Source organism: Schistocerca cancellata, chromosome 2, assembly GCF_023864275.1.
Source record: "Schistocerca cancellata isolate TAMUIC-IGC-003103 chromosome 2, iqSchCanc2.1, whole genome shotgun sequence".
Lineage (NCBI taxonomy): Eukaryota > Metazoa > Arthropoda > Insecta > Orthoptera > Acrididae > Schistocerca > Schistocerca cancellata.
In genome coordinates this window covers 784500660-784524028 of record NC_064627.1, presented here as the reverse complement: position 1 = coordinate 784524028, position 23369 = coordinate 784500660, and the positions used below count along the sequence as shown (strand labels likewise).

The 23369-nt window shown below is 41.2% G+C and overlaps 1 protein-coding gene across 2 annotated transcripts in view; it reads right to left on the bottom strand.

Moving 5' to 3' along the window:
* Window positions 1–22950, bottom strand: part of LOC126162638 (sialin-like) — a 437975-nt gene extending 415025 nt beyond the window's left edge. Inside the window, exon 1 of one of the 2 annotated variants that reach the window (XM_049919270.1) lies at window positions 22789–22950. The gene's annotated coding sequence lies outside the window, so the exon portion shown is untranslated. The remainder of the gene's footprint in view (window positions 1–22788) is intronic. The other variant, XM_049919268.1, reaches the window with a different exon arrangement.
* Between the last annotated feature and the right edge of the window lie 419 nt (window positions 22951–23369).

Here is a 23369-nt window from a genome sequence, read left to right as displayed (position 1 = left end):
AGTCCTAGGTCACCACTGATATTGTCTGCAAGTTCATTAATATACAACATAAACAGCAAGGGTCTAAGCTAATATAGTTCCCTGATTCATACTCGAAGTTACTTTTACATCTGCTGCAGTATACAGAGAAGTTGCAGCATTAAAAAATTGCAGCGAAATGCAGGAAGATCTGTAGCGGACAGGCACTTGGTGCAGGGAGTGGCAACTGACCCTTAACATAGACAAATGTAATGTATTGCGAATACATAGAAAGAAGGATCCTTTATTGTATGATTATATGATAGCGGAACAAACACTGGTAGCAGTTACTTCTGTAAAATATCTGCGAGTATGCGTGCGGAATGATTTGAAGTGGAATGATCATACAAAATTAGTTGTTGGTAAGGCGGGTACCATGTTGAGATTCATTGGGAGAGTCCTTAGAAAATGTAGTCCATCAACAAAGGAGGTGGCTTACAAAACGCTCGTTCGACCTATACTTGAGTATTGCTCATCAGTGTGGGATCCGTACCAGGTCGGGTTGACGGAGGAGATAGAGAAGATCCAAAGAAGAGCGGCGCGTTTCGTCACAGGGTTATTTGGTAACCGTGATAGCGTTACGGAGATGTTTAACAAACTCAAGTGGCAGACTCTGCAAGAGAGGCGCTCTGCATCGCGGTGTAGCTTGCTTGCCAGGTTTCGAGAGGGTGCGTTTCTGGATGAGGTATCTCCCGGGGAGATCACGAATGTGAAATTAGAGAGATTCGAGCGCGCACGGAAGCTTTCCGGCAGTCGTTCTTCCCGCGAACCATACGCGGCTGGAACAGGAAAGGGAGGTAATGACAGTGGCACGTAATGTGCCCTCCGCCACACACCGTTGGGTGGCTTGCGGAGTATAAATGTAGATGTAGATGTAGATTTTCCATCCAAGATCACTTACTGTGTCCTCCCGACCAAGAAATCCTTAACCCAGTCTCATATCTATTTGACACACAATACGAATGCGCTTTTGATAAGCGTAGCTGTGGTACTGAGTCAAGTGCTTTTCGGAAGTCGAGAAAAACTGCATCTCCTGTCTGCTTTGATCTACGACTTTTGATCTACGACTTTCAGTATGTCATGTGAGAAGAAAGTATATACATATTCAGGATGTTTCAAAATGGAATTAACAACTTTGAAAATTCATATAAATTAATTCATAGTACCTACAGAGGCGATTGTAGTGTCAATTTGCAGGGAAATACATCAAGTTTTGTCTCGCGTAGTTCGCTAGCGCCGAATGGCACCGTAAGGAGCGTAGCAGCAGTTGCGTTAAAGATGGCTGCCTTCACTGGACTGTGTGTCTTGGTTTGAAGAATCGAAGTCGGCGACAAGAGGTCAGTGTAATTTCCGTACCCAGTACGCTAAGATCCTCCTAGTAAGCGTGCGATTTATGAGTGGCATACATGTTTTGCAGAAACAGGGTGATTCGTAAGATATGAGAAACCATCAGGTCGTTCAAGCACGTCTAACGACGTCGTTGAGCAAATGAGACAACGTTTGGCCGGCCAGTGTGGCCGAGCGGTTCTAGGTGCTACAGTCTGGAACCGCGCGACCGCTACGGTCGCAGGTTCGAATTCTGCCTCGGGCATGGATGTGTGTGATGTCCTTAGGTTAGTTAGGCTTAAGTAGTTCTAAGTTCTAGGGGATTGATGACCTCAGAAGTTAAGTCCCATAGTGCTCAGAACCATTTTTAGACAACGTTTTGTCAACAGCCCTACGAAATCGACCCGGCGTGCATGTCGCGAACTGCAAATCCTACATACAACTGTTTGGGGTGTGTTGATAAACCGTTTACATTTGAAACCGCACCAGCAATAAAAAAAACACTGATAAAATTTATCGCAAGATCTTCTGTGCGGATACGTTAAATCGTTTACATGAGGATAAAAATTTCTTTGACAAAATCATCTTTTCTGACGAATCGACTTTTCACTTAAGTGGCAAGGTTAACACACATAACTGTACGATTTGAAGCAGTGGAAATCCACATCGAACGTTCCAACATGTTCGTGGTAGCCCTAAACTGAACGTTTTTTGTGCACTGAACAAGAACGAAGCGTACGGCCACTTTTTTTCCATGAGAGAACCATCAGCGAGATAGTGTACCTGGATATGTTACAACAATTTTTGATAGGACAGATCGATGGGGATAAATGAAATGTTCACTTCATGCAAAGTGGTGCACCACCCCACTATCTGACTGACGTCCGGGATTTTCTCAGTGACCGCTTTCCAGGTCAATGGATCGTGATGCGCCAATTGCATGGCCTCACGTTCCCCAGACCTGACACCACTCGATTTTTTTATGGGGATTCATCAAAGATATCGTGTTTGTACCTCCTTCTCTACCTGAACCTTGAGCAAGAATTAACGCCACCGCCGAACAAGTTACACCTGCAATGCTACAGCGAGTTTAGGAAGAAATTAACTTCCAGTGGGTTGTTTGCAGGATAACCAACGGAAACCACTTTCAACATCTTTAGTTTAAGGTAAGTCTAAATATACTATTTATAAATAATATTTTTATGCAAAGATACGCGTACGGAGTCTGACCGAAAACGGTCGTACAATCAAAAATAAGTTATAGAGCAGCATCACGTATTACGTCGTTTGTACGATGTCAAGGATATTGATCGGTAGTTTTGTGGATCATTTCTGCTACCTTTCTTGCAAACGGATGTGACGTGCTTCTTTCCAATTACTGGGGACACGACGGGGGGGAAAAATTCATGTACAGCGATAGTGTCTGTATTGGAAAACTGCAGTGTATGGTCAGATTGTATCTACATCTGTGCGCTGCAAATCCCTATGAAGAGCATGGCAAAGGTGCTTCCCATTACACCATGCTTTAGAGCATCTTCCCATTCCATTTGCGTACGGAGAACGGGAAGAATGATTTGATTCGCTGCCTATTTGCGCGCCGTTATGAGTCTAATCTTGTGGTCACGGTCTATAGGAGAGCGATGCCTGGGAGATGAGGGTTCGTGTATTCCTTAATGCTGCTTCTTGAAACTCCGAGGTGGCTTTTCGTGGGATGGCTGTTGTTTATCTTCAATCGTCAGCCAGTTTAGGGTATTCAGCATGTCCGTGACGGCGGTATAAGTAAAACAAACCGAGAATGTGTTAATGTGCTAAGAGTAATGGAGCTACTTTTATAAACAGAAATATATTTAACTTAACGACGTATAGTAACAATTAATAAAAAGTTTTCAATAAAATTAATATAAATAATAGAACAATAGTTTACCTCTCTTACACATGACAACGTGAACTCATCAGCAACCAAGCTAAAACATTTTCGAAAAAGTTGAAGACATCGAAACGTGTTTCCAAACTCCGGAGAGGAGAAATATGTAAAAATTTCGCTCTTTGGTCAATGTGTGAAACTTAGATCTCCCGAGATATTAAGGTGACTATATTCTTTGAATGGAGCTATGCATTTTCTTTTAACGGCTTTCGAAAGCCACTGGAAAAAAAGAAAAAAACTTAATACATTTAGGACATGATGGACGTTATGGCAGCGATAGTTTTCTCATACAGAAGCCGGGACTGTGTTGCTGTGACACGGACACAGAACTGCCATAGACATGTTACCGCCGTCTAGTTATGATGCTACTGCGAGGTGATCTAGTGAACCAAGTACGTCCACGACACTGAGGGGCTTGTATCATTTTCCTTCGTCGATATAACTGAGAACGTGTTTCATTTACATTTTAAACCAAATTCTGTAATAACGAAACACATTTACACCTAACTAATACCATTTTAAAACTTTTTTACTAAGTGTATGTATAAGCTCATGAATGTGCGTGCAGCCAGCGCGACACTACGTACGATTATGCCAATGGCGGCCGTGAGTGGCGTAACGACCCGTTAAGCACATGCAGTGGTTCGGATGTACGCACATTCCTGTATTTTCTTTGATTCTATACACGCATGAACGATAACAACTGTGATGCCACGCCCGGGTTCCCGGGTTCGATTCCCGGCGGGGTCAGGGATTTTCTCTGCCTCGTGATGACTGGGTGTTGTGTGCTGTCCTTAGGTTAGTTAGGTTTAAGTAGTTCTAAGTTCTAGGGGACTGATGACCATAGGTGTTAAGTCCCATAGTCCTCAGAGCCATTTGAACCATTTGAACTGTGATGCACCCTGAATAAATGCCCTATTTCTTAATGACATGTAAGACCAGAAGCACTAATTTCAAAATTAATTATCCAAAAATATCAAACGAGGCGATGAGGGAAGCGGTTGGTCGAAAAGGTAAGTTTATGGACACTGCCTTCAGGCCAAAAATTGAACTCAAATAATGAAACGACTTTGTCGTAAAACAGCGTTCAGGAGAGTTATGCTTATAACCATCTAAAACTCAATCGCTTCTTACGGATGCGTTACTGTTTTCATACAAAGACTGAAGAATTTTTCACGGGCAGTTTTCAGAGCAACAGTCTCAGCATTTTATAAAACGAATGGCTAAAGGGGAAATGAAAAGCAGCAAAAGTACGCAGGACTAAGGAAAAGAAACTTTTGGAGAAAAAAAAGCAAGTCTACGAACATCAAGATCTCAGATGGCAAGTCGATACTAAACATAGACGGAAAAGTTGAAAAGTGGAAGAACTATATAGGAGGGTCATACGAATGAAACAAATCTAAGACAATACGATGGAACGAGAAGAGGGAGTACAAGAAAAATTGGACATCTGTGGTAAGATCTTATGGGACCAAACTGCTGAGGTCATCGGTCCCAAAGCTTACACACTACTTAATTTAACTTATGTTAAGGACAACACATACACCCATGCCCGAGGGAGGACTCGAACCTCCGACGGGGGGAGCCGTGCGAACAGTGACAATGCGCCCTAGACCGCTTGGCTAACCCGCGCGGCGACGTACAAGAATATGACGGAAATGTGATATTGCGAGGAGAATTTGACAATGTTCTGAAAGGCCTAAATCGAAAAAACGTCCCTGGGGTAGAAAACATTCCATCAGAACAACTGATATCCTTGGGAGAGCCAGCCATGACGTAACTATTCCAGGTGTTATGCAAGTTATGTGAGACAGATGAAATACCCAGACGAAATACCCTCACATTTCAAGAAGATAAAATAATTCCAATTTCAGACAAAGTAGGCACGAATATTGCCGAACTAACAGTTTAATAAGACATGATTCCAAAATATTAACACTAAGCGTCAACAAAAGAATGAAAAAAAAACAGTTAGAAGCCAACCTTGAGGAAGATCAGTTTGGATTCGGGAGAAGTGTAGGAACACGCAACGCAATACTGAACCTACGACTCATCTTACAAGACACACTGAAGAAAAGAAAACCTACTTTTATAGCACTTTTAGGCAGTAGTTGATAAAGGCTGCGACGGAATGTGGCCGGTAACTGATGTCATTCAGTCGGTACGTCGAGCAGTAAAGGAACCCAAGGAGAAACTAGGAACGGGAATTACAGTTCAGGGAGAAGAAATAAAAACCTTGTGGTTTGTCGACGACAATATAATTCTCCCACAGAGAGCAAAGGACTTGAAAGAACAGATGAACGGAATGGATATAGTCTTAAAAGGAGGCTATAAGATGAAAGCCAATAAAAGTAAATCAAGGGTAATGGAACTAGTTGAAATAAATAAGGCGATGCAGAGGGAGTCATATTAGGATATGAGAAACTAAAACTAGTAGCGGACTTTTGTATTTGGGTAGCAAAAGAACCCACGATGACCAAAGTAGAGTGAATTAAAAATGTGTATTGGCAGGCAATAGCTAGCCAAGTATTTCAGTAAAAATGAGAGAAATTTGTTAACACTGAAAATAAACATAAATGTTAGGAGGCCTCTCCTGGAGGTGTTTGTCTGGAAGGCACGAATGTAAGTGTGAAATATAGATTATTCCTGAAGGTTAGGTCGGTGGATCTAATAACTGACGAAATGGGGAGAGAAAAACGTTATGGGACAACGTACTAATAGAAAGGATCGGTTGTTAGAATACATCTTGAGGCTTCAAGGACTTGTCAATTTTGTTATGGAAGGAAGTGTGTGGGGAAGGAGGGAAGGGGGGGATTAAAAGTTGCAGAAGGAGACCAAGCAGGCTTGGCAATAGTGAGTAGGTTCCAGTAAATGTTGGCTGCAATGATTACTACTCAACCACGATAGGACTGCAATTGGCCGTAACGGGAACGCATGGTGACATTACGTTAAATAAGTACAGTTGTGACTGAGAAAATCTCATCGCACTGTCACTGCTTTCAAGTCGATTGTACATATTCGAATACTATCACTATATGCGCTGACATACGATAAGCCTCTCTCTCCCAGGTGCAATTAATATAGTGTTCGACTAATATTCAGAAATGAAGTGGCCCGTATACCACAGATTAGCATTGAGAGCTGCATCGACCAGTCTTCGGACCTAACACAACAACAACAACAGCATGTTATATACTTATTAATTAAAATAAGTTTCAGTGCTTTGATGTTTTTGTAATGACAAGACGACATACTGAAGAGTTGATAGATTATTTCCATATCATCACCCTTTTACATGATAAAAGCTAGCCACTGTAATTTATGTGATTTCTACAATAGATTCCGCATGTTACTAGTATTACATTGTTCTAAAGTGACATTTTACGTCTAGTATTAGAGCTGGGTCAATGCACACATGTCTGAGTATATGACTTTCTTCTTCTACGATGACCAAAAGTTACTGTCAATTAGAAACATCAGTTCTGCATTTTGCACCTGTGTATCTTATTATTTTGGCCGACTGCTGCAACCTGTCAGATTGATCTTTATGACTACTGAGCGTTCAAATTTCACGCTGTGGCGAAGAAAACCACTATCACATTACAGTCTCCATCAGAAAGGATTTTGCACGTCGTCTTTTGATTTTGATACCCTGCACTCTGCCTATCAGCGACTTCGTAGTTAGTGAAAAGTTGTGAAACTCTGAGCGACGAAAATGTTGGGAACGTTTATTTCGGCAAACCTCTTGCGTAATTTTCGTCGCCCTTCGCGACCATTTGTCCCAAATGATGTAATCATTACGTAAACTCTTGCTTGATTCAAGGCCAACAACAAAACCAAAATGGACTAAATGCCCCTATTAACAAGAGAAATTACGGGTTTGTCACTGAAACAGCGGGACAGTCACACGATGCAACGTAGTCCCTGTGAAAAGTAAGCAACAAATGTGCCGCAAACACCACACCACATCGTTCAAATACTATGCGTATTTCACCTCTACAGTATAATGCCGTATACATTGTACGTGGAGACAGTGTAACATAGCTTTTGTTTTAGTCGCCTTCCATTTAGCATTTCGTAACTCCATACGGACGGCTATGTGACGTTGTAGCTTTGTGCTTAGATGTCAACCTGCGCAAGAAAAGGTTTGGGCATTAAGTCTCCTGCTCGTACCAGTGTGGATTTTACATCTGACAATGTCATACTTGTGCGAAAATACCTAATTACAACCAGAGATATTCTAATCCATACACAAAATCGAATTAAAGGAAAAGATGCAAGGAAACCAAAAGGATGCTACTCTATTTGTAATAGGCAATTCAGTCACGAGCTACACATGTGCCCCCTGCATCTTACATAGGAATCGTTGGAAGAAAGATAACGTAACATTCGCAAAACGCTAAAACAGCTACATCGGTCGCTGAATTCTGTCACACATGAGGAAACTGAGTTCCTTTCTACCATTTACCCTGTTGTTTCTCTAACCGTTAGTGAGATTTTAAATTGCGTCAGTATCCTGGAGATAGACACTTGTTCACTCTCCGTACGGTTCGTGCTTATTGCAGCTGTCTTGCTGGTGAACCAAGCGGAATAGTCAGCGTAGAGCCGCAGCAAGGGCAGAGTGCTCCTCAGATGCTGAATATACAAATGCTGAGGCAAAAAGCCGTCCTGCTAGTGCGATGTGACACGCGACACATTTGGTCCAGCTCTGTAACAAGCCCCCTCTCGCAACTTTTGGATGTAGCAAGTTATTAGTATCAAAATATGATAAAGTCTCCAGACGGAATCAACGCAGTTAAATCAATTTAGGTATATTAACAAAATCAGTGTAACTAATTATGCACTGGGAATACAAGGCTAAAATTTCATGTAACACATAAAAAGAAAATTAAGAGTGTATCACTGGGTAAACGATCAAAAATTTTGGTGTCAGCATTGTGCGCCCCTTTTTGTGCTAAAGACAATGCATTGTAGAGCAATGAATGTTTTTTTTCTTCTAGTTTTGCAGTTATGTATACCACTGATCCTTTTGATCTGAGTGTATTATTAACAACAAAATTCATGACGAAATAAATGTACTTTGAAGCAATAGCCAGAATGCCTAACTCCTTAATTAGATTTCTACAAGATGAGCATAGGTGAGTACCACACAGCGTGTGTCTGAGCAATGAGCACTTTCTTTCTTAAAGTTGAGTTACCCCAGAACATTATTCCACACGACATTATCGAATGAAAATATGCAAAATATGTCTCTCCCCAAGATTTCCAGCGATCTAAGTGCAAATGTGGCTGAAGTAAGTTGTTTTAGGAGTTTCAAAATGTGCTTTTAATTCTCATCAATATGTTATACTTATTGTTGTACTTTCTCTAGATGCGCATATATTGTGTCTTTTTGAAACAGAGTCAGGTCATTCACAGTAAACCACTCAATAAACTTTTCAGAACACTATTTATCATTTCATTTGTCGTTGAATGTAGCCTATGTTAGGACTGATCAAAATATCAGTCTCATCCGCAAAAATAGTTCTGATTGTTGTATGTTAGACAGAAGATAGTTTACGAGAGGAAAGATTACGATTGGTATTACACTGTATCTGTTTCTCTATTATTTGGCCTATAGTTCTCAACGCCTCCAGGTCATGGTTTCTGGCCAACTGATAAGATTTTTGCTTAATAACATACTGTGTTGTGTTATATGCGCATTTCTTCAGTAGTCCTCAAAAACAATATACACATAAATTTTATAACAGCAATTTCCGCACTAGAAGACCCAATTTCCTCAGGCAGATTAATTCGTGGCAATCCTCGCAAATGTAGGACCCAGTTTCTCTCTTTAATTGATCTGTGTCTTGAAATTTCTGCCAGTCTGACACTGCATGGGATTGCGTAGACGCCAGATATGACCAGATTTGTACATGTCGATTTTATGTTGTGGAAAAGCCTACTTCGATTGTTAGAGTTGCGACTGCATTAACCACTGAATGGTCATAACACGTTTTTATTGCAGCACTTCTTGTTGGAAATCTTTATGTTTAAGTGGAAAGTGTTGATCTATATGCTTCTTTCTTGTGGATAACTTTAGAGTATGTTTCAAGGCATTTCTGTTAATCTTTCATGCGTTCTTTAATATATAACCCATTTAGAAACGCCTGTATGCCCATTTTCTCTCGCCGAATGTTGCGGCGTTAGGGCTAGCTTAGGTTTTCTAACACGATGTTCTCGTAGATCACGGTTTCCGAAACGATGTGTCGTCACGTTTTACTGTGTGCCATAGTCATACGAAGTGCGTCACAAAATTTTGTTCAATCCAAGTTATAAGTTTAGAATAAGGTGCATTTTACTACTATAATAGTTCAAAATCAATTTGAGACGCTCTGTAAAAGTCAGCACCTCAAGCGGTATCAACTCTCACTTCTGCTTGCCGATAGCTGCAGCGATGGTACAAACCTGTGAAATGATTACCTTACCTTATTAAATTAATGAATACTGACATTAATATCCATTACTAATATTCGGTGACAGATATTCACGGAATATTCGGTGACGTCTTGGTCCGCGCTCTGTTTGTACTCAAACAGAGCATTGTGTAAGACGTCGCCGAATATTCCAGCAGTGCCTGTCTCCGAAGACTAGTAATGTACACTCCTGGAAATTGAAATAAGAACACCGTGAATTCATTGTCCCAGGAAGGGGAAACTTTATTGACACATTCCTGGGGTCAGATACATCACATGATCACACTGACAGAACCACAGGCACATAGACACAGGCAACAGAGCATGCACAATTTCCGCACTAGTACAGTGTATATCCACCTTTCGCAGCAATGCAGGCTGCTATTCTCCCATGGAGACGATCGTAGAGATGCTGGATGTAGTCCTGTGGAACGGCTTGCCATGCCATTTCCACCTGGCGCCTCAGTTGGACCAGCGTTCGTGCTGGACGTGCAGACCGCGTGAGACGACGCTTCATCCAGTCCCAAACATGCTCAATGGGGGACAGATCCGGAGATCTTGCTGGCCAGGGTAGTTGACTTACACCTTCTAGAGCACGTTGGGTGGCACGGGATACATGCGGACGTGCATTGTCCTGTTGGAACAGCAAGTTCCCTTGCCGGTCTAGGAATGGTAGAACGATGGGTTCGATGACGGTTTGAATGTACCGTGCACTATTCAGTGTCCCCTCGACGATCACCAGTGGTGTACGGCCAGTGTAGGAGGTCGCTCCCCACACCATGATACCGGGTGTTGGCCCTGTGTGCCTCGGTCGTATGCAGTCCTGATTGTGGCGCTCACCTGCACGGCGCCAAACACGCATACGACCATCATTGGCACCAAGGCAGAAGCGACTCTCATCGCTGAAGACGACACGTCTCCATTCGTCCCTCCATTCACGCCTGTCGCGACACCACTGGAGGCGGGCTGCACGATGTTGGGGCGTGAGCGGAAGACGGCCTAACGGTGTGCGGGACCGTAGCCCAGCTTCATGGAGACGGTTGCGAATGGTCCTCGCCGATACCCCAGGAGCAACAGTGTCCCTAATTTGCTGGGAAGTGGCGGTGCGGTCCCCTACGGCACTGCGTAGGATCCTACGGTCTTGGCGTGCATCCGTGCGTCGCTGCGGTCCGGTCCCAGGTCGACGGGCACGTGCACCTTCCGCCGACCACTGGCGACAACATCGATGTACTGTGGAGACCTCACGCCCCACGTGTTGAGCAATTCGGCGGTACGTCCACCCGGCCTCCCGCATGCCCACTATACGCCCTCGCTCAAAGTCCGTCAACTGCACATACGGTTCACGTCCACGCTGTCGCGGCATGCTACCAGTGTTAAAGACTGCGATGGAGCTCCGTATGCCACGGCAAACTGGCTGACACTGACGGCGGCGGTGCACAAATGCTGCGCAGCTAGCGCCATTCGACGGCCAACACCGCGGTTCCTGGTGTGTCCGCTGTGCCGTGCGTGTGATCATTGCTTGTACAGCCCTCTCGCAGTGTCCGGAGCAAGTATGGTGGGTCTGACACACCGGTGTCAATGTGTTCTTTTTTCCATTTCCAGGAGTGTATATTAATGTGAGTTTTCATTAATTTAATAAGCATAGGATTTTTATTTCCAAGTAGCATGTGATTTGCTATTGCTAGGTTAATATAAAAAAGTATAGTTTTCACATTAAAAGTTTCACAATTTTTCATGAATATTATTACTAAAAATTTCTTTCTTGTTATTGGACTTCTACAGTTATTATTACCTGATAATTTTATTTTGTTACCAAAGATGAAGTCTTATGGATGGTTCCTCAATTATTGTTTAAAACAATGGGCTGCTGGTGTAACGGTATTTCTATGACAATTCTTCATACCTTTAAAATGGCATCAGAATCTTCTGGCAGCTCATCACACAAATTAAAAAAATTCTTCTTTAAACTGGAAATATTAACTTTTCTTTACAATGCATGACCTCTGTGATCTATTGACAACTTTTGGTAACTTTCTATCTCGCTTGATATATTGTCTGAAAAATAAGCACTGGGAATTCGAAATTACACTATCTCACTGACAGTGATATAATATAGACATTTATAGTTTCTTCACTGTGTGGTGCAAAATCCTAGACTGACGGGTTCAAATGTTCGTTTGTGCAACTTCGTTTAGCTTTAGCGATACTGTTACTGCTAAGACAGTTCCACCAATAATGCTATGACGGGACCTGGACAAGTTTTGTGCGTCCTCCTTCAAAGATACTAAACGGCCAACCATATGCACCGCGGAAAATCACAGTTGCTGGCTGCCTATCTAACGGCTTACAGGGGTAACAAAAATTTCATTTTCAGTATTTCACACAATTACAGAGTGAATTTCAAAAAAATAAATGCTGTCATAATCTACTCATTAAGAGGTATAATCTTGTGTACAAGTTTATAAGTCAGGTATTACAGTTAAAATGAACACACCGGCGTATGAACGTATTGTTTGTCTAATTACGACCTAGTTTCGGCCTTTAATGTCATTTTAAAGAAATTGAGTTTGTGTCATTAAATATATATTGTATATATCTTGAGCCAGCGTAGCTTACAGTGCGCAAATTTCTGATATGCATCCAGTATATGACAATGACAGTACTTAACGACTTCCAACAAACTTTACACATAATTTCAAAAATTTAAGAAACTTGTTCTTGATGGCACCCATCACAAGATGATGAAAAAAGTTTGTCGCTTATTACGTTTTCGCTGTCCATGCAGTAACACCTTAATATCAGGTATGGAGTTTTAATTTTTTGCATACAGTGTTCACACATTCCACAGTGAGATGCCTGAAAAACTAGTTTTGCCTAAAACGGAACGCAAATTACTTAGAGTAGACTCAACCAATATGAGCACTTAGTTACTTCCAAAAAACTTTACACATAATTACAAATATTTTTCTCAATTTCATGCTTAATGTTAAATATTTAACACAGTTCACTCTCTTGTCACGTAATCAGATGTTCGAAGCTGTTTTATACTTGAGAATCCGATTTTTTCATGAATCGGACTGGTTAATGATACTGACAGATCTTGATATTTTCGTGCATCCACAACTCAGCAACTGCACGTGATCAGATTTAAAGCTAAAACTTCATATTTTGTTCCTGGTCCAAGTCCAGCGGAATAAATCATAGGTGAACTATTTTTTCTCTGTCGATTGCCTTCACTCTTTTACGGTTTAATGCAGCTACATATTTTCTTACAAGTGTCCTGCAAGAAACCCAGCTCTTAACCATCACGCGACGAAGAGAACGCGAGCTTTTTTGAGTATTTTTCAAGAAGCCATTTGAACTTGTACCAGACTCTTTATACTCGTGTACATCACATGGCACAAATATTAACCGTGACTCTACGACTGAATGTTGATCAACTGTAAAATTTCAGACTGTCTTATAGCCTACAGGAAGATCTCTCTGATCTATCGTGGATGACAATACTTCGCTACTTCATTTTTTTTTTTCATTTGCCAGCACCTGACAGTGTTATCTATCTGTGAGAAACAAGCGTAGAGTACTATTCCAAGTGCGTCCAGAAACCACGGAAATTCCCCTCCGTGTGAGCAATCTTGTATGCAGCATCTACAAAGTCTCAATATTATGTTATTTCCTGATACTACGAGGGCTATCCACAAAGTACATTACGTTTTGGAATTAAAAATAAATAAAGTATTGGAAATTTTTTAATTATATACAGATGAAAGCCACACTTAAATACTACTTTTCTACGTAGTTGCCATTTAAATTAAGGCACTTATCGTAGCGATGGACGACCTTGGAAATACCTTCGTCGTAAAATTCGGCCGCCTGCGCCTTCAATCACGTGGTTAATCAGTAACCCGGTAGAAATACGATTTTTGTGGATTTCCTGGAAAGAGGCACTACAATAAACTCTCAAAGGTATTGCCAAACTCTGCACAACCTCAGAAGAGCAATACAAAACAAGCGCAGGGGAAAGTTGAGCTCAAAGATCTTGCTGATTCACGACAACGCCCGGGCCCACACGGCAAATGCCACTCGTGAAGTTCTCGAATCTTTTAAGTGGTAGTTGTTTCCTCATCCGCGGTACAGTCCCGACCTGGCACCGAGCGACTTCCACTTATTCCCAGCAATGAAGAAGTGGTTGGCTATGCAGCGTTTTGATGACGACGCACAGCTTCAAGAAGAGGTAACCACGTGGTTGAAGGCGCAGGCGGCCGAATTTTACGACGAAGGAATTTCCAAGCTCGTCCATCGCTACGACAAGTGCCTTAATTTAAACGGCAACTATGTAGAAAAGTAGTATTGAAGTGTGGCTTTCATCTGTATATAATAAAAAAATTTCCAATACTTTATTTATTTTTAATTCCAAAACGTAATGTACTTTGTGGATAGCCCTCGTATCAATGTTGTCAAATTGAATTAACTGAATTGCATAGTAGCACGAACTACGTGAACAGTATCGAAGAAGTCAAGTTTGCCATCAGTAAAAACTCAACCAAGTCTTGATGTCCTAGTTGTTCGTGTTCCAAGAAGTACACCACCACTGCTTCTCAAAATCTCAAAACAGTCGGACTGCATCTCTACTTGCCTGTGGCAGTTCTAGCGTTGTTGATTCTAGAGTTTTCTTTGCAAGACTTAATTCTTCTGGTGTTTCTGACTTATTATACATCATGTAAACTGACAAGTTGCCGCATTTGTTTTACGTCAGTGTCTTACTTAGCTCAATCTTCCTGCTCACAAAGAAATAAGGGCAACTCTTTCATTAGTTATACTCCTCGAGACCTTTTTTAAATCTTGAATAGAGTTTTATATTCTTTATCGCTCAATATGAAACATAGCCCTTATCCATATAAAAATGAATGTTTGTTCAGAAAGTATGATTTCAAAATGTAACAGCTCGATTTCCGCGCGTTTTTTTTGCAAAATGATTAGTTTTGTCCGGAAAAAGAGTCAGCTACAGTATATAACTTTTCCATCAATAATACCGGTATCCCGTTAGAACCAATTACCAGAAAGACAATGCTGCAATTCTCAACATTACAAAAGCCATCGATGGCTTTACGAACGTGTGACAGCTTCGTGAATGTGGACGGTATTTTAAACTATCCAATTGAGTTTTTGAACTCGTATCTCCCTGGTGTCCCACCCATACGTCACTAAAATAAATCTTTTGTACAAATTAGCCGGCCGCGGTGGTCTAGCGGTTCTAGGCGCGCAGTCCGGAACCGCGCGGCTGCTACGGTCGCAGGCTCGAATCCTGCCTCGGGCATGGATGTGTGTGATGTCCTTAGGTTAGTTAGGTTTAAGCAGTTCTAAGTTCTAGGGGACTGATGACCACAGATGTTAAGTCCCATAGTGCTCAGAGCCATTTTGTACAAATTAATCCTCCTCGATAGTACAATTGAACCTAGTTCGCTGTCAAAAAACTTATGCCAAACATCATGAGGCAACAATCGTGATTGGAAAGCCAAACGAAGATGTGTTCATGCCATGCATTCCTATCATTCCAACCACCATGTCATTCCATTTCAAACGACTACGGTTACTCGTTCGCCTAGCAATTTCAATGACCATCAACAAAACGCACGGCCAGTCCCTTGAAGTGTGTGCATTAAATTTGCAAATGCCATGCTTCTCACATGGTCACTTATGTGTTGAATGCTAACGCGTGGGACAGCCGAAAAATTTGTTTTCGCACAAGACGGAAAGACCAAAAAATATTGTATTTCCCAAAGCACTTTAATAAATTTATTCACATATAACGCAGTGATGAACAAATCATTTTATATGTATTTTCTACATATACGAGGAGCGTTCAATAAGTATGCACCACATTTTCCCTCAGCCAATTTCGGTTGAGAAAATGCGCGAAATTTATTGTGGGACACCGTGGAATATTCCCACTTCAGCCGCTACAGTTTCATAAAGATTCGATAGATGGCTACTCTATACGTAGCCTTCAGAATGGCAAGCAGAAAGCTGTGACAGTTTCTTTTGTCGGAAAACCAGACCATCGCAGATATTCATAGGCGCTTGCAGAATGTCTCTGGAGCCCTGTCAGTGAACAAAAGCACGGTGAGTCGTTGGGCGAGGTGTCTGTATCCATCGCAGAAGGGTCGCGCAAAACCTGTCCGATATCGCGCATGCCGGTCGGGCGCACATAGCTGTTACTCCTGCAATGTTGGAACATGCTGGTACACTCATTCCAGGTGATCGACGGTCACAATCAAACACATCGTTGCTCAACTGGACGTCTCTGTTGTTAGTGCTGACACACTCGTCCACCTGTTGGGGTAATCAATGATATTTGCCCGTTGGATAACTCGCCGCCTAACAGAAAAACATTAAGAGCTAAGAAGGACCACCAGTGGGGAATGCGGAATGCCTGTGCGTTACGAGGCTGATCGAGTCAATTTTTCGTTGAACTTTGTCACAGGCGGTGAAACATGGGTTCATCACTTCGAACCGGAAACAAAAAGGCAATTCATGGAGTGGCGCCACACCACCTCTCCTCCGAAGACAAAGTTCAAAGTTGCACCCTCAGCCGATAAAGTCATAGCAACAGTCTTCTGAGACTCTGAAGGGGTTAACCTGTTCGATGTCCTACCTCCCGATGCAATGATCAATTCTGTAGTCCATTGTGCTACCCTCAGGAAAATGATGAAACGACTTCAGCGTGTTCGTCTTCACAAAAATGCAAACGAACTTTTCCTTTCCCATCACAGCGGAAAGTCTCACACAGTTCTTCACATTCGAGAGGGGTTCACGAAACTTCATTGGACTGTTCTTCCTCATCCACCCTACAGCCCGGATCTCGCACATTCCGACCTCCATCTGTTTGGGCCAATGAAGTATGCCCTCCACGGAAAGCGCTACGTGGATGATGCGGAGGTTAGTGATGCTGCAAGACGTTGGCTTCGAAGTCGACCAGTAGATTGGTACCTTGCGTGCATCGGGCCCTCCCAGTAAGTAGGCGTAAGACCGTCGCATTGAACGGAGATGGTGTTGAAAATAGTGAAAAATAATAACGGCGTATTGGAAGCCTGAATAAAACCAACCTGCTTTCAGAAAAAAAAGTTTTATAATACTTATTGAACGCCCCTCGTATAAGTGTGTTTCCTTTATGTGTACCTACAAAACAACTGAAAGGAACACTGCCACGTTTGCTGGGCATTAGCTAGTAACTAACAATAATGACTTGCAAGTCTTTGCAGTTTTCATCACTTTTGAGACTTGCGTGTCAATGTCGCTGCTGCTTCAACAATGGGCAAAAGCCAGTCCACAGTTACCCATCACAAACAAATCTGAATGGTTGCCAGAAGAAGTACTTAGCACGTCAATAGCGGCTACCGGCAATTATAAGCACTAGACCACGAGGGCAATAACCGTACAACGTCCATAGCAGCCGTTACTGTCCCAAAGCGAAAGGAACTGTGGTATGAGTGGGAACCTACTTCTTCGGGAATAAATCTTTCGTAACTGGACGTACAAAATATGACACGCTTTAACAAGACATTATGGAACGACAACAAACAGTACTTTAAAATAGTAAATTAAATGAAATAACAAAATCTCTATACGTATTCCATGTTCATTGAGCTACCGATATATGCTTTTGACTCGTGTAAGTTACAGCATAAGTTACAAAAATACGTAGTTTGATTTAACGCAAGTGCACTACATATCCATAATTATGTCTCTCAAATTCGATGTTTCCAGCTTTTCGTCCATCACAGAGTACCGTCTCCACTCATTTCTGAAATATTCTAGGAAGTAGCGATTCCGTGTTAATTTTTAATACTTTTAAATAATAAGCCTGCGAGTATTACAATAAGGATATGTTAAGTGGACCTGGACACACAAAATGGAAATTACGTTTTTTGGTTTCTGATATTCTGAAATAGAAGAGACATAGTATTTTTTCATCTTACTTAATTCTAGTATTTTTATTTTATTTTTCTAAATGTGTACTGACGAAGGTTTGGCATCACATCTCTACAAGAATCCAGTAATCATAGAGACGATAAAACTGTGGAACATATTGCCACACTGACACTACAGGCAACTGTTTCCATTTCAGACGACGAGTTGTTGCTTTGTAAACTGTATTGTGTAAACTGGAAGAAATTTTATGGATGTGAGGAGCAGAATTCTGCTCCACATCACATAGTTCACACTCTCGTTCTGAATCTGTACGACCATGAAGAAATTCACGGAATAATTCACTGACTCTGTACGACCATGAAGAAATACACGGAATAATTCAGTATCAGATAGATCTCTGAAGATTGATTTGTAATTTCCATGACAGTTTTTGGTAGACTGTGTTTACCTGTATAACCATGCTATGATCCTCGGTAATCTCTGGCACAACCACCACGTGTCTAGTCCTTCTGGACGAAATCCATGCAATGATTCAACACCTATAGACAGTATATTATACTCCGCAACTTGGACTGTATCATACTATTGCCGCACACAACAATGTAGATATGATCTGCGAAATACATTATCAGCACTATGTCATACACACACAATGAGTTGACAGGTGAATCATGAAATCTTTGCTACGCTCCGGGATTTAGTTAAAGTTTGGCTGAAACTTAAAGCACTGTTTCGTGCAAACGTGCCTTTTACCGTATAATGGCAATTTTCAAGTGAACTACTACAGACAAAAACTAAAACTGTCAGTTTTTGTACGGCGTAAAAATTTATACATTTTTGTCATAGCTTTTCATAATACGTCAAAAACTAATAAATAAGTACAAACATAAGTAGCGGAAAAGTTTTAATTTCTGCAACAATAAAAAATGTCTTTCTGAAGAATAATTACCGATGTACTGCGGTCTCTTTGATAAAAAGGCGTCGTACTTACCCACATTACTGCTAAAAAATCTTTATTGTGCATGTAAGTGTAAGAGAGAAGGTTCCTTAAATTTAGCAGCTAGGGGAAGGTCCGTGTCCCCTTAAGTTCAATGTGTGCATCTCTACAATAGAGAAAATAAGCTGCTGCTTTTCTAGTAATATTGTCATACTGTTTCAGGATCAAGTACTGAAAATTTAGAGAAGGGGAATACAATTCTGGTGCGGTGTGGAAAGAGGTCTGGGGAGCAATCACTAAGACGCGACTGGGGCCGTAAGGTCAGTGAGCCCGCTAGGTCACCAGCAGGACAATCAATAAGGGGAGGCGCCAAGCGCTGCACCTTCTAACCAGCACCACGCCTTGTCTACTCATTCCACGCTTGCCGGTAGCAGCAGTCGAAATTGAGGGGCTAAGACTAGAGATTACATTAGATTAGATTCGTACTTGTTCCATAGACCATGAATACGACACTTCGTAATGATGTGGAACGTGTCAGGTTAATAAAAGGTGTCTATACAAGATATTACATTACACAAAATATTACATAACACTTAATATTTTTTTTGTGGTGTTTGGGGAAATTACCCACTAACTATATCCAAAAATTCATCTAATGAGTAAAGGAGTTGCCATTAAGAAATTCTTTTAATTTCCGTTTAAATGCTATATGGCTATCTGTCTGACTTTTGATGCTATTAGGTAAGTGACCAAAGACTTTTGTGGCAGCATAATTTACCCCCTTCTGAGCCAAAGTTAGATTTAACCTTGAGTAGGGAAGATCATCCTTTCTCCTAGTATTGTAGCCATGTACACTGCTATTAGTTTTGAATTCGTTCGGACTGTTAATAACAAATTTCATAAGTGAATATATATATTGTGAGGCTACAGTGAAGATCTCTAGCTCTTTAAATAAGTGTCTGCAGGATGATCTTGGATGAGCTCCAGCTATTATTCTGATTACACGCTTTTGTGCAATGAACACTCTTTTACTCAATGATGAGTTACCCCAGAATATGATGCCATACGAAAGCAGAGAATGAAAATAGGCCTGGTAAGTTAATTTACTGAGATGTATATCGCCAAATTTGCAATGACCCTAATAGCATAAGTAGCTGAACTCAAACGTTTCAGCAGATCTTCAGTGCGTTTTTCCTAGTTCAAACCACCATCAATGCGTACACCTAGAAATTTTGAATATTCTACCTTAGCTACCGATTTCTGATCGAAGTCTATATTTCTTAATGGCGTCATTTCATTTATTGTGTGGAATTGTATGTACTGTGTTTTGTCAAAGTTTAATGAGAGCCCATTTGCAGAGAATCACTTAATGATTTTCTGAAAAACATCGTTTACAATTGCACCAGTTAATTCTTGTCTGTTGGGTGTGATAGCTATACTTGTATCATCGGCAAAAAGTACCAGCTTTGCATCTTCGTGAATATCGAATGGCAAGTCATTAATATACATTAAGAACAGCTCTATAAGTGGTACAAGTGACATTTCTCACGAAAATGATCTAAATGCACATTTAATGAGCTAAAATGCAGATCTCTTCTGAGTAAAAGACGTACACGCTGCATTCTGCGCAGTGCCGCAGTCTTATCGTAAAGTTTAAGCTCTATGCCAATACCTGGACTGCATTTAGAATACAACTAGCACATAACGAGAATTGCTGCTCTCTTTAATCTTCATCCCATCAGTACCTCTTCTGCAGCCTTTGCATCAAGATGAGTTTGAAATAAAATTTGAGAAACAATAATCTTCAGGAGATGGGGAACTATACCCCTCCATTAAATAAATCTATAATAATATGTCGCACTCCCGGACAGCAGTTACCACGGATGTAAGAAAGGGGAGTAGAGAAAGTAGAGAATGTGATCAAAGAAGGGGACGAGGGAGATTGAAAATGCACAACACAATCGTACAGCATCACGAGTGTTGCCCAGAAAGGACATTCCTCAAGACATGCCACAGAAGGAATTGGTTATGATTCTATAGCTACTGAATTGTGAGGGGATTGTAGAAAGTGACTATGAATAATTATCATATGTGTTGGAACCACGCCAATATATTTTCGTTTTGGCAATTTTATCTGCTATTTACTTAGTGCTTTTCAGCTCGTTGTATTAATTTCTCTTTAATTACTCATATATCCTTGTTCTAAAATGAACCTTTATTGTACTATGTATATCATGTGTCTTGTTACAAAAACATCTTCCAGATATAGCAAGCCAAATAAAATGTTTTGCTCTTGTATCTGTTTTACAATACATAGTTTTAAAAGGTAATGAGTACAGGTATTTTTAATATGTTATAAAAAATAATGCAGGGGCACTACAGTCTCTAACCACGCCTACAACTATACATATACTAACTAACAGTTAGGCAAAATATCTGATGTTCCAATAGTAACTCACATAATTTATAAATAGCCATTTAACTTTCGCAGTCATTTACTCAGTTTGTTTCAGCAAGCACTTGTACCACTTATTCTTACAGTCCCTCAATTATTAACTTTGTGGAATAAAATTATCCATTGTATGCACCAAAACAGCAAGAGCGCAAAAGAAATTTTAGTCTCATTGAAAAAGAGCATAATTTCGTTTGTATACCCCAGAATAAAATCCGTCTCTCAGTACTGTTATTTCACTGGGCCACACGCTCCTAGCACAAGTCAACCGTGCAACACACGCTCCTGTACATGCGCGCTATTAAAAATCTCTACACTTACATTGCCAAACTAGTAACTTTTTTTTGAAATAGCGTGCGCCGAATAAATGAAAATGACTTGTTCTTGACAACAGGCACTGCTTAAAACTATGTACAAAACTACGAATGTGTTAACAGTTGTTGCACCGCCAGTATTCAAGCATTTTAGGAACATAAAATGCACATGTAACCAATACACTGCAGAAACGCTGTCAAAATTACAAATGGATTGTAATCTGATTTCGTATCTCCCAAATGGGTATATATTATTCTCTATTTCATGGCCTGATTTTAGTACCATTGTATTACAAAGGACTTCCGGCTATATTCTCCGTAACTCAGATCGAATGAAGGTTATGGTTTCCATACTTTATTGTCAACTCGCATCGAACATCAGATCCAGAAAATCTAATAACACTGAAATTATTATTTCGATTATAACGTCCGAAAGCCGAAAGTACGCGATTTTACTACGAGAGCGTTATCGAAGATGCAGTCCTTAAACGAAAATATCACAATATTGTTACAAGGCAGTACCGCAATTAACATATGTATCCCTATAAAAAGAGGATTCCAATGATTTTACCACGTCTGTGAGGAGAAAACTATGCATTTTTATTACTTCGACAGTAAAATTGTTTTCAAAGAAACGGTTGCACCGCTGTCGTCTATTGTTTAAAAAACATCACGATAAAAGCTGTTTTCTTGTAACTATTTATCAAGCATGTTATGCAGCAAAGTCTGTTCTTGTTCATTTGTATTGGTGTATTCGTCTCTGCTGTCGTGTACACTTGTGTCAGCGAAGTAGCAGGAATGCGGCGTCAGCTCCGTGCACGCGCATTTTATGTGACAATACAGTACTTATCGTGCGCTGCTTGCGTATGGAAAGAAGACAGTCGCCGACCACGCGATTACTCCTACCACTCAATGGCAGGGCGCGATATTTGAAATGTTTCGTTGTCTGTTGCTCTGTGGCGACAGCAATTGCGCGGTTTTGTGTCAGATTCACAGAGGGCATCTTTTACTCAAAAATAGTTGGTGCCTCAATTACTGGGACAGCTATTTCAGACTCACTCTCCGTCCAGTATTATGTAACCAAGCACCTATAATGTCGCGACAGAGAAACAAATTTAACAGCTTTCGTTAGTGAACGCGGCTTTTATAACGCCCTCTTAGACTTCTACAACAATTACATCTAATACTCATTAGTTATAGCGCAAGGTAATCAGATACATAACCTGCCTAAGAGAATAGCCTAAGACAATAAAGCTGGCATCAGAACTTGGCAGAGATCATCAGATTTATAAATGAACTGCCGTTGACTAACCGCTGACAGTTTAGGTTAATTAACAACATTGGTAAATATCGGTAGTGCTGGAAGGCATGAATGGGAGAATGACGAAAGCGAACGCTTAATGCTGGTCAGAAAACTCGAGCCAACTCACCCGCACACGTGGACGCAGTAAGGAGAGCGCGTCCTTGGCGAGAGGTGCCGCCTGTATGACAGCCACGCGACATGTGCTTCTGGCGCCGGCTGCACTCTTCAGATAATCCTGTAGACAGGCGTGCTGCCCACTGACCACCGCAACAAAACAGCAACTGCGCCCGCTGACGCCTTCCCGCTGCCGAAACAGACCGACGACCGGCGTGTCCGCCCGAACGAGCTACAGACTCGCTAACCGGCAGGGAGCTAGACTCGCCACGACGCCTTTGCAATTCACAGTTGGCGATCGATACGCCAGTGGCGCCGCGACGCCGGTGTGTAAAACCGAAACTTCGGATCAGAAAGTTTTCGGAGTTGAATGTCGTACATAATATAGTGTAGAGATCTTCAGCAATCTCGCAGTTAGATAATACTTTGAATATAAGTAAAAGTTCGTAACACATTTATGACAAGCGATTTGTGTGCTTCCCAAATGTTTTAGACACAACACATTTGGTGACAAATAATGTTGAAAATTCAGTATTGCTAAAGGCGTGTCTAAAGGGAGTATCTAGCAACATTTAGCAAAATATTTTACTTTTG